The following is a 13,096-nucleotide window of genomic DNA, read 5'->3' as shown; positions in this document are numbered from 1 at the left end:
TCGGGGGCAAGTATCACATGAGAAAAAAACGCTGAGTAAAGAAACTTGAGATCCAAGCAATAATAAAATAAATGAAAGACTGTTTGGAATGAATGTGAAATTTGTAACTAGTATATAAATAATTTAACATAATAAAAGAAAAATAATCATTAAAATTTATGAACTAACAAATATAAAAAGAGCAAATCATATCAAATATTTTCTACGTTTGCACTGGACTCGAACACGTTCATATTTTCGATCAGAAGCTGAGAGCAACTGTAAAAATAGGGTAATCTCAGACTAGGACAATAAATACAAGACTGAAAAATGTTTTAAGGGGAAAGTGGGGGTTTGTTTCCCTTAGTTTTACAGGTACCATTTAGGTCCCCTGGATTCCAGTATCACGTCAAGAGACCTTCTAACTAAGCTGGCAGTTCTTTTGGGGAATGGGATAGGGCATATATAAAAATAATAAGGATTTAAAATATCAAAACTCTGAAAATAGGGGCTGGGGCTGTAGCTCAGTATCAGAGTTCTTGACTATCATATGTGAGGCACTGGGTTCAGTCCTTAGCACCACATAAAAATAAATAAAGGCATGCTGTCCATCTTCAACTACAAAAAAATTTTAAAATTAAAAAACTCTGAAAATATCTTCAATTCAGTAAAATCTAGTTATAAGTCAGATTCTTACAGGCTAAGTAAATAATGTACTATGATAAAATACTTTAAACATTTGTGATTTATGCTACACTGGAGAAACGAAATAATAATTTTATGACAGAGCAATAAATATCCATATTCCAGGAATTAGGTAATGATTAAAGGAAAGAAATATCAATCCAATTTTATAATACAACTATTTAGTTCCATAATTTAGAAATAATGCCTATACTAAGGTGTTGTAATAAGAATGAACCTAATATTTATACCCAGGTGGACCAGAATAAGCCCAATCAGCCTGCCTGCAAACACATTCAGGCAGAGTGATCAGTAATCCATTAGTTGTATCAGCAGATCCATAATTTTTTTCAGGTAACTATTTAAGTTATATCAGGTTTATCAAAAAATGTATGATTATTTCAGTTGTTTCAGAAAAACTTATCCTTGTTTTTAGGAGAAATGGGAAAGGCCATAAAAGGTTGGATTTGAAAAGAGGAATAATATAATAATTTTGAAACAAGATTGATAGTTCTCAGTACTTTTTGACATTCTAAATGTACAAATCTAAATGTCAACAGCTAATCATGGGTAATCTGCTATTAGTTTTTCTGTTTAAAAATACCAAGTTTTGGCAGCAATTTCTACTTCCATGTGATATTAAAGGCACATTTCTGAAATATAACATAGCCAACCTATCAAAGAGTAATTTAAATAATTTATAAAGACAAATATTAAATAAAGCCAGTAATTTAAAAGTTCTGAAACACTGGTAAAAACAAAATTTCATACAGTTAAGAAATATAAAATTAGGATAAAATAAAAATATAATATGATAGGGGATAGCAAGTAACAATTTGCAGGAACATTTCAAATCTTATTTAATATAAAGCTCATAGATATTGTTCATCTAAATATAAAATAATCAATAGACTGGACCACATACAATATATTAAAATTTAATTTTGTGGGCTGGGGATGTGGCTCAAGTGGTAGCGCGCTCGCCTGGTGTGCGTGCGGCCCGGGTTCGATCCTCAGCACCACATACAAACGAAGATGTTGTGTCCGCTGAGAACTAAAAAATAAATATTAAAAAATTCTCTGTCTCTCTCTCTCTCTCCCACTCTCTCTTTAAAAAAAAAAAAAAATTTAATTTTGTGATTTTCTACTTTTAAAGGTGGCCCCATCAAATATATTTTTAAAGAGTAAGATAAAGCAATAATCAACAAAAAATACCTCACAATTAAATGTTCCATGTTCAAAGACATTAATTTTTTGTATATTTATCTTTCATCTTTAAATGCAGAATAAGTATTAAGCTTTAAATACAGAAAAATTATTTCAAGGTTATTTAAAACTGAGGTCTCCAGAGGAGTTAGTCATCTTAATTCTCTTATTATTTTCAGATATCCACAACAATAAATCCTCATAAATGTAAGACTCATTCTCATTTCCTATGTTTAATGTAAGATTCTTACTTGTTTCTGAAATTTATATTACTTTACTTCTTTATATCTTTGCTATTTTGTTAGTATTTTGAGTTCAGGCATTTCTCTTAAATTTTATAACACTATCCTTGCAGTGGGGGCAGGTCTTATTTTCAGTAATTACACAAAGCCATGTCCAATTTATGGACATTACCAATACATTAAGTGGATATTTATTCTCAATGTCTCCATGTACTAATTCCTAGCTCATTGAGAATAGTACTTTTCATCTGTTTAAATATCAGTTCAAACCCACAGAGCAGAAAAATACATACATGTTAATATATAAACTAAAGTTGTAACTATTCACTGAAATATAAATAGCTGCATTAGCTCAACCTTTAAAGCTGAGAACTTAGGGGCTGTAGTCTCCTTGTGTCCAGCACAGTGGAGAAATGTAGTGCCAACACGTTTTATTTTAAAAATTGAATGAATATATAATTATTGTTGAATCAGTCTGGAAATTCTAACAAAGTATAGAAATTATAGAGATTAAGCTGAAGTATTTATAGCCGAGCAACAAAAGGTAAAATGAACAAATAAAAAACTCAAAGGTTGTTTATATACTGCAATGAAGAATTATTTGAGAACCTTATAACTGAAGTATGTTAAAAATTTTATTTGATTTAAGACTTTGTAGCATTTCATAAAAAAGAATTTAGTCTTAATAATGCTACTAAAACTTTGGAATTCTAATATTTTAAAATAAATCCTTAAAATTTAATTCCATAATTCCAGTTAATGGGATTCTTGAAAAATCCAAAAGGCAATGCATCCATAAGTAGATTCCTTGTAATAAACTCATAAAGATTATAAAGGTTATTATATGTGTAATTTTTACTAAAAAATACTAACAAAGTGTTATTTTAATAAACTGTGTGAACCACATTTTCTCTAATTTTTAAATTAAAGTCATTATAGTACAAAACTAAAAGACCATAAAGTATTATACTACATGTACCTGTTTCATATAGTATTATAAAAATAGTCATAAAATTGAGTATGTTAGATTTTACTTGTTTTGAAGCCAAGTCATGTTAAGCAATATGCTACACCATCATATATAATCCCCAAGGTTTTCTGGGTTTTAGATAAAAATGAGAAGCTCTAACCAACTGTTCCTTCATTAAAGTAAGCATATAAAAGGGTCAACATAAGAGTGAATTTCTCTCAATAAAGTATTCTAGAATCTTAAATCTTTGTTTTTGTTAAGGCATTATACCAATGACTAATAAGTGGATTAATACAAAGATTTTCATTTTATTTAAGAAATTAAAACAATTCTCTTATGATACTGTGCAATGGACTATAACAGTTGGCTCAGTTATTTGTCATCACACTTTATAGAAACTACTGAATGTTTTCACATGCATTCACAATATTTTTTAAAATATTTTTTAGCTATTGATAGACTTTTATTTTATTTATTTATATGCAGTGTTGAGAATTGAACCCAGTGCCTCACACATGCCAGGCAAGCGCTCTACCACTGAGCCACAGCCTCAGCCCCAAGACAAATATTATTTAAGTATACTTTAACCCAAGAAAGAGACAGTGAAAGCAAAAAAAAATTAATATTGGATAAAAAGGTGTTTTAATAAAGTTTGTTATCAACATACACTTCTATACTTGCAGAGATCAAAGGACCTAGAGCAGACTATTTTATTCAGTATGCATCTCCAGGGAAAATTCTTAACCAACAGGCTCATTTTAAAAATAGTGTCCTGATTTAGCTTTTTTCCTATCTTTATTTTTCTTTTATTTTTGGTATGTTTATTGCTACTTAGCCACTGCATTATATTTAAAAATCTACTTCAATTATGTGAGATATTAATTCTTAAAATAATGTATTTATTGAACTCTATAGTTAAATTTGCCAAACATTTAATTTCAATTACCTTTACCAATATTAAATTATCATATCACTATTTTAAAAAGACTCACTTTAAAAGTAAAAATTAAAGTGCCATTAAGACATAGTTCAACTCAAATGTAGACACAATCATTTTAGTTATTCTAAGATCATTCTTACTTGGAATGCATATTAACACAGTACCTTTTTATTTCCTAGTTCAAAATATTTCTCTTTATGATCTTGCTTAAAGTATAATAAACTAAGTAGGTAAATTTTTATATGCTATTTTTTAAAAAATCATGGGTATTTTTAATATTAAAAGCAAATGATTTTCCTTATTCCAGATGCTATGCCCTACTTACTAAGAATTTGTGTCGCTTTGCAGTATTCATGTACCACAAAACACAATTATCACTGTATAGTATAGTCACCTAACGAACACATAATTACCCCACTGCTATATCATAAGTAAATTAACATAATAAATAAGTTATAAGTATTTACATTAAATGCTTACTTTTTTCAGATCCAGATATCCACAAAATTACCAAAACTGCAAGAGTAAAATAAAATTCTAACTCCTAATATCCATTTTCTAAGGCCATATTATCTCATCTCTCCTATGATCAAAAAATATAACTTCCACACATGAAATTTTTAAAATAAAATAGGAATAAGAATAAAGATTTTCAATTATATCCATTAAGTACAGTTCACCAAACAGGCCAATAGCCAGAGGCCTCTGCAGTACCTGGGAATGCAGATGAATATATCTTTGAGAATATGGGTTGACAACACATACTTTCATCCCAATTCTTGCTCCAAAGTTCAGTTACAACATATGCTCACTGGTATCTGAAATTGGAAACTTTTATCTTCAACATGAATTCAAGTTTTTAATAATTAACCCCCTTTAAATAAACACACCAGAATAGGCAAGTCTAATTTGCCTTCAACAAAATTTCATTTTACTTGTCAGCCTATGAAAAGTCATTACTGCATGAAATATTTATTTTTGGAACATATATTTGTAAAATGCATACTTGTATATTTTCTAGTCATATAATTAAATAAAAATCTACCTATCCATACATACAGTTAAAAAGATTCTTATAAAGCAATTTTAAAATAAAGCAAATACCGCATATTTTTGCTCCCTTTTCTTCCAATCTCATTTACTGTAAAACTCTTCACCTTACAAAAAAATAAGTATTGATTAAAAATTCATAACAATAACAGAACAGACTAAGACACTAGTGAAGACTGTGAGATAATCATCATTGTAGCCTTCAGTAGCTAGCATGTTGCCTAATATTTATTTTCTTTCTTTTTAAATTTTATAGTTACTATGGACACAATATATTTATTTTGCTTATTTATTTTTATGTGGTGCTGAGGATAAACTCAGTGCCTCAAATGTGCAAGGAAAGTGCTCTGCCCCTGAGCCACAATCCCAACATTAATATTTATTTTTTTTAACTTTGAGAAAAATGCAATAAAATTATAGATTCTTTCAAATAAATGGTACACAAACATTCTACACCATGAGGCTCGGTTATTAGTCCATATCAGTCTGTATTATCACATAGCAAATATGTTTTTAAGATTTTCTACCTAATTAAAAATTTGATTTTCAGGGGGACAAAAAAAAAAAAAAACATACTGGAAATGCTTCACTGGATCTTATGTTCTAAGAGGGAAAGCTCTCCTTGAGCCTCTACCAAGTACACTAGCCACCATATAGCAGAACTTCAATCAATGTTTTTAAAAATGAATATTTTCACTTACTTTTAACATATTTGTAAGTGAAAACTGAAATCGTATATTCCATAAATAGCCATATGATTGAAAGAGATTATTAAATTTTTCCAGATCATCTGAAACATTAAAATAAAATGTGAAGTTTACTAAATTTTAATAAATCTTTTAAAATATTAAGAAATGTTTAAATGAAGTATCTCCAAATAATGAATTTTGTAATATATACTAACTATATATGAGTATTCAGTGAGGAATTTTATGCTTCTATATATTTAATAGTTATATTCATACGATATTATAAAAGTCAACTTAAAGTAATGAGTGAATAACTTCTCAGGAAAAATTTTAATTGCATGAAATTTCTATTGTTTAGTTTGAAGTCTAAAAGCTTTCCCCCTCATTCCTACAACCAGAAATATTGTGTATTCTTCAATTTCATTCTTTAGGTTTCACAAGCTTTCTGAACATCTATTTGTTTCTTTTCATTTAAAAAAAAATGCAGAGAGAAGATAAATGGAAACTATCTGAAAACACAAATGTTTTATATCTGATATTTGAATTTTTGTTTACAATAACAGCAATTTGATCAAAACAGAGATGAATAAAACTGGTACATTTATAAACCCTCAACTATCATTCTTATTAGAAAAAAACTAGATGGATCATTACATTGCCTTGTGAAAATGTCCCTAATTATACCAACATCCACTCTGACAAAAATAACTGTATATGGAAAGCTGCGAAGTCCGAAAAGCATCAACAAATTGTACTTGTTGATCCAAGATGAATGTACATTATGCATAATGGTTGGACATAGCAAATTTGTGCTATTAAGGCTATGTTTTAAATGACAATCAGCTTGGGCTGAATAAAGTAGGAAATGGACATTACATCCTTGCTATGTAGTTTTGTTCTACCCCATTCCTCTTATCTGGTCAAATATCAATAATTATATAGTAAACTTCATTTTAAAGGCAGGCAATGGAGCATTTATTTGAGCTCCTTGAAAAGAAATTGGTAAGAATGCTGAATATCCGGATTTATTTCTCTCTAGGGACAAGATCATCTCAGACATGCTAGCTCCAAGATATATCTCAGGCTTAGCTACCTGCTGTTCAGCTTTACTACCACAGCACTAGGACAGGCCACCATCAACAACTCTTTGAACAACTCTGATGGGCTCCTAATTCTGCTCTTGCCAGCTTTCAGTCATGTCTTTGCTTACTTGCTACAATACTCTTAATATTAGTAAAATGGCTCATTTTACTCATTTGGTTAAAAATCTCCCAATCACTTCACCTTTCACTTGGTATAATGTAAAAAGGTTTACTCCTTAACCAGTGCTCCTTTTCTACTCTATGGAATCTGGGTTATTGACCATCTTTCAAATATCACTTCTTGCTTGCCCAGTAAATTCCAGTTACACTGGACTTGATTTTTCAAATACATTAAGCTTCTTTCACTTCAAGGCCATTGCTGTGGCAGTGCCATCCACTTTTAATGCACTTTTTCCTGCTCTGTTTAATTAATTCTTTCTCTTCCCTGAGAATGAGGCTTAAATGTCACCCCCCACGTACATGCAGACCTAACTGTCCTGTTTTACACAGTATGTCTTTCCTGTTATTTTCTATCTCAGCACTTTTGTTGATTCTGCATAGAATTTCTACAATCTTTATTGTTTTATTTACTTAACAAGCTTCATGAGGATATAAAACACACCTGCCTGTCCCATACCTTTTCTCCATGATCTAAATTTTAGATTCTAGGGAACAATATTCAATAAAATAAAAATTAATGTTTTCAATTTTTAAGTGATGAGGTATATAAATATCATGAGTTTAAAAGAACACAAGGTGCATAAGCAATTTAACACCTATAGGAGTATGGTTTGATAACATGGTTGACAATGTACATTGAATAAAGTCAACCTATTTTGATTATATATATATATTGATCTCCACCTTGTTTATACTACCAAGAAGTGTTGAGTCAGGGTACAATAAAAAGACTTCTAGCTCTATTGTGTGAAGCAGAATCTAATCTTTCATGGTAACAACTGAAACAGTGTTAGGAGAATCATATGTGTATATAAGGCAGGAGGAGGATGGAGAAAAGGAAGTGATATTGAGATTGTGTGACAGAGAAATAGCTTGGTATATAAAAAACTGTAATATCTTTTATATTTTAAAAAAACTGTAATGTCTTTTATATTTAAAAAAGTTTATACTAGCAGTGATTAGTGAAAACAAAATACTTTCTACTCCATTATTTTTCTAATATTTATTTTGTAATGACAGTAACCCAAAAGTAAAAAAAAAAAAAGTTAACCATTTACTTCTCTTGTACAATTAAAAACATTTTCTCTTCCTTAAAAATTTAAAAGTGCTTGATGTATGTGTAGTTTCTATTATATTCTTTTAAGATATTTCTGGTTTGAAACACAGATCTTTAATGAACACTGTATAATTTTTTGTGCAAGCAAACTATTTTAGATATAATCTCATTTCAAACCCAGAACAACCAACATTTAGATGGTCATTGCTGAATCTGCATAAAAATGATGTTTAATCTTTTAGGATACTAATCATAATGACCATACAATGACATTTTAACTTTAAATGTATAATAAAATTACATTCTTGGTTGCACTGATATTTATATATCAATAAAGAATTTTAAATATTCAAGAGTTTAAAAATATTTTTAGTACTTAAATTTCAAATATTCTTAAAATTTTTCCTTAATTCTACATTTATAAAAATATAAGAATATTCAATCTTACAGTTTTCAACACTGTTTATAGTTAGTCAACTAATTTTAAGCCATGAACTTTGTTAAGCAAATTTTTTTCGCTTAGATATGTTAACTTTTATTTACACATAATTTAGTTGCTTTTGCAGTCACAATTCATCTAAGTCAATAAATTCAATAAAACTAATTGGTCACATTACCATTGTAGTTATTTTGTTTGTCACTGAATCATCTGGTCGGGAAATGAATTCAAACAATAGCCGTAATAAAATAAGTACTGAATTCATGTACTCAATCCTACTTTGACTTAATGAATTATTTGTGTATGTAACTGACTATTTGTATAAACACTAGCCACACCCTGAGAGGCATATCAACTCATTTAGGCAATAAAATACTCTTTGCAAAGTGAAATAATCTTTGAATAAATGGACCCCTAGTGGCTACTAACCATTGTAATTGATATAGATGGTTAACTTATACATGAAGCAAGACTTTATTTGATATTCACCAGTATAGAAACAAAAGGTTATCTTCTAGAGAAGATAAAGTCAGATTTTTAGATAAAATTTTAAAACACTGAATTAATGTTGTGGCTTTAAATATAGGAGAAATCAATGGAATAAGAGGGATTTGAATAGAAAGCATGTTTTCATTTATTCAGATGAAGTAATATACTTTCTCATTGAATCAAGGAGGTCTGGGTAATACAGTCAAACTGCTTTATTTTATCTTAATAGTAGAAAAATTTACAGTTAGTTAAAAGAAAAGATCAGTCCTTCCTAGAGTCAAGTCACTAATTTATTTACTTATCAAGTAAATAATGTAGTAGTTTACATTTGTTAGGCCTTGTCATTATTTGACCCTGCCTATGTATGGAAAACCAGGAATGGGAATGAATTCATTCTTTCCTGTCATGTAGGATTTTTCTATAATTTGAAGAGAAAAAATACACAGTTAAAATTTTTACTTTGTGAAAGTCCTTTATCAAGAAGGAAAGATATAAAAGTAGAATTTTACCCTCCATAAAATAACAAGTTTCAAAAGTGTTAATGAAAATTACTAGGGATATGAACAGCATCTTCTCAAAATAAACAAATATTAATTATATTATTGATATTTTTATGTGTATAAGGATATAAACATATTTTATATTAGTCTTTCCATACTGCATATTTACAATAATTATGTATTGTTCTAGGTTTTGATGTACAAAGGCTGATGCTTTGATTTATCTAATGACACTACAAATTAAGAAAATATGCCTAAAAATTTCACAAGTTTAACATTTACAAAGTTGGTATCTATGAACCATTTGTGTTATTTGTGGTCCTTTCAATATCTAAACATTATTTAAAATTATTATCAGGCAAATTTCTAACCACTATAAGTTTAGGCTCTACAGAGCATAAACAACCATTTGTGATGATGAAAAAATCTGAATCATAACTTCTCTATATAATTTTTTTAAGAATTATTCTAAATTTTCCCTAACTTAACCAGTAGATACTATTTTTCCCATGTATATTCTTATGCATAACCCATACTTTTAATATATGAATACAAATTCAAATTAAGAGCTTTTTAGACACTCTTTAATGATCCTATTTATCTGATAAAAAACACTGGGGAATACCAATTTTCCAATATTAAGTTCAGCTAAAAAATGAATTACATGTTTGGTATTTATTTTAGGTGAAACATTGTTAAATGGTATGAAGAAGTCATTAAAATAGCTAAGCAAATTAAAACTACTGCAAAAGGTTACCATTACTAGGCTTTTACATTTAATGTAACTATCTTAAAGGTCATACTTTAACATGATACATTTTTGTAAAATGGGTGTGAAAATTCATAACACGTGTTTTATTTATGTTAGTAAACCCAGGGACTAGGGTGGTTGCTGATGTATCATAGGTACTAAATAAAAAAAAAAATGAAAAAACTATTTAGGAAAATTCTTACACAGGAATAATGTTAAAAACTTGTGGTAAACTTAATTCTCAAAGCGTACATCTCTTTAGCCTCCAGAGATACTAACATAAACTATAATGTTTTACTTTCCAGTTATTATTATGCATTGCAATGCAAACAACAACAACAAAAAGTACATATATAAAGGCAAAAAAAAAAAAAAGAAAAAGAAAGAATAGCATTACCTAAGGTTAGGTAAAAAGAAGTGAAAAGAGGGGAAGGCAGGGGATGTGGGGATAAGAAAGATAGTAGAATGAAACAGACATTATTACTTTATGCATATATGTGACTGTATGTCCAATATGATTCTACAATATGTATACTCAGAAAAATGAGAAATTATATACCATCTATATATGATATATCAAAGTATATAAGTACATACTACTATCATGTATAATTAATTAAAATAAAAATTAATCAAAAAATTGTTCTCTCTCCTAATAAAAATGGTCAAGTAAATAATTATATGTTAGTTTTAACATTCTTCTAATTTCACAGAGGTAAAATAAATGCTCCTTTGGTATTTAATACCAATAGTCCTTGAAAACAAATGAGTGATGTGGTGTGAAATTATACTCCATCATAGGAGAGTATGGCACTATGATGTCACTTATTATGTGACATATCTTCAACGTCATGAAAGTTATTAGGGTTTCCAAGTTCACATATGAATTTGTGATTATATTCTGTCAGATAAATACTAATAATTAGGAAAACATGGTAAAGCACTAACTATGTAAATGAGAAATGAGTATTGATTCCAAGTGATTATTTTATTTCTAAATAAAGTATATTGTTCATATATGTTATGACAAAAGTAAGGCTTCGTTGTTTTACTTGCCTTCTGTCTTAATCTTCTTCCCTTTACACAAAAGTACATACTCTCGATTCATCTGACCTCCATTTTTATATCTGCAAGTTATTTCCAGACCCTTATACACACGTACACACACATATGTCTCATCTGTTAAATTGCAGTTACAATTGTCCACAGTTGTTTTACAGTTGAAGTCTTTAGGAGAGGTGACATATTGGTGGTCATCACAGTGCCAGTGAGAGCATCCAGCCAGGTACATGATGGAAAACTTTTATGGTTGTTGGATACCTAGTCTAAAGGAATTTACAATATGCATATGATATTATTATTGACTTTTAAATATTCAGAAATCCAAGGAAATGTATTTTATAAAGATTGTTTAAATAGAAGGAAAGAAAATGCTCATTGATTTACACCGTGTTGCACATACTATTCACCTTTACTTTGTCACTGTACCCACCAAAAGAAATTCCTACCAAATATCTGACAGAAACTTGACGTTATGAATAGGATATTCAAAACTTGGAAATTCACACTTCACGCTTATCTACTCCCTGCTCACAAAAAAAAAAAAAAAAAAAAATAGAAACCCCACCACAGATGGGAAGAAATTTGAACAGGGTTCTGGGGCTAAGGCTAGGTGAGGGCAACACTGAGTGACTGGGGTGGGGGTGGGGGTGGGGGTAAAAGGCTGATAATTAATCACTAGGTACAGCGGGAGCAAGCAAGCAGCCTTTCAAGTAGGCATGTAGGAGAATCCACACATTACCCTGTTTTGAGCGACAACCAAGAGTCAGAAGTCCCCATTAAGTCTGTGCCAAGGAGCCTGACCTCCTGTGGAGATTGCGCAGCCAGGAGCAGTCCCACAGACGCCAGCAAAGGGACCCACGTGCTGCTGATGCTCACGCATCTGTTTAAAGAAATCTGGGAGCAGAAGGGCTCACAGCTCTTGGGGCCACCAGCCCTAGGCGGCATAGAAAGGACGCTCCGGTTAAGGAAAATCCTTGACCCCCCTCGTGTGGCAAACCCAGAGAAACTGACCCCAGGACGAAGTTACCTGTAGAAGGCCACCTGCCTTAGTCCTCAAAGCACCTTCCTCCTCCCGTCCCCTCTTGCTCCTCCACCCCATCCCTTACCTTGGTTGTTGGAGACGTGACTGCAGTCGCCCGGCCAAGCTGTCAGCAGTGGCAAGAAGAAACCAAATTGCAAAAGAAATACCTGGACTTCGCAGCCCCCCATGGTTCTCCCTGGCTCTCTTTTTTTCCTTAAAAAGAAGTGGTAGCAGTTCAACCAGGTGTTCAGGATAGGGTGGGGGTCCTGGTCCACGTCTTCTTCCTCCTCCTCCTCCTCCACCTCCACCCGGCCCGCAGGGGGTGTCCCGGGGCGCCCGCCACGAGAGACCCCGGGAGCAGGGCAGAGGGTCCAGGCTGCCCAGGTGCGAGTGCAGCTGCTTCGGAGGAGGACACTGCCTGCGGTGCTGGGGAGCTCCTGGAGGCTAGTGGTGAGGGGAATTGCATCCACCATCGTGTCCCGCTCGCGCGAGGACTATTCACTTGGGCCCGGGAGAGCGCGAGCACAGGAGCGAGCTAGGGCTGTGGTTGGAGGGGAGCGAGGGGCGGGGGAGGGCGCCTCACCGTCGGGATGAAGGGAGGGACCACCAGGTGCTAGGGGCAGTTCGGGTGGCCAGAGCGCCTCTGGGGACTGATGTGGGCACTTGCAGAGACCAAAGTAAAGGAGGCTCCGCAGCTGTGAAGAGGTGCCGGGGCAGGGAGAACTTTCCTCTGGCCGGTGCGAGGGAGGTGGCCC

General features: G+C 31.9%; 1 pseudogene; it reads right to left on the bottom strand.

Moving 5' to 3' along the window:
- LOC143641082 (ephrin type-A receptor 6-like) overlaps positions 1-12,807 on the bottom strand; it is a 147,295-nt pseudogene extending 134,488 nt beyond the window's left edge.
- Positions 12,808-13,096: the final 289 nt, after the last annotated feature.

This window comes from Callospermophilus lateralis, unplaced genomic scaffold (genome assembly GCF_048772815.1).
Source record: "Callospermophilus lateralis isolate mCalLat2 unplaced genomic scaffold, mCalLat2.hap1 Scaffold_84, whole genome shotgun sequence".
Taxonomy (NCBI): domain Eukaryota; kingdom Metazoa; phylum Chordata; class Mammalia; order Rodentia; family Sciuridae; genus Callospermophilus; species Callospermophilus lateralis.
The sequence above is the reverse complement of the archived record's forward strand: the minus strand, read 5'-3'. Positions and strand labels throughout refer to the sequence as shown.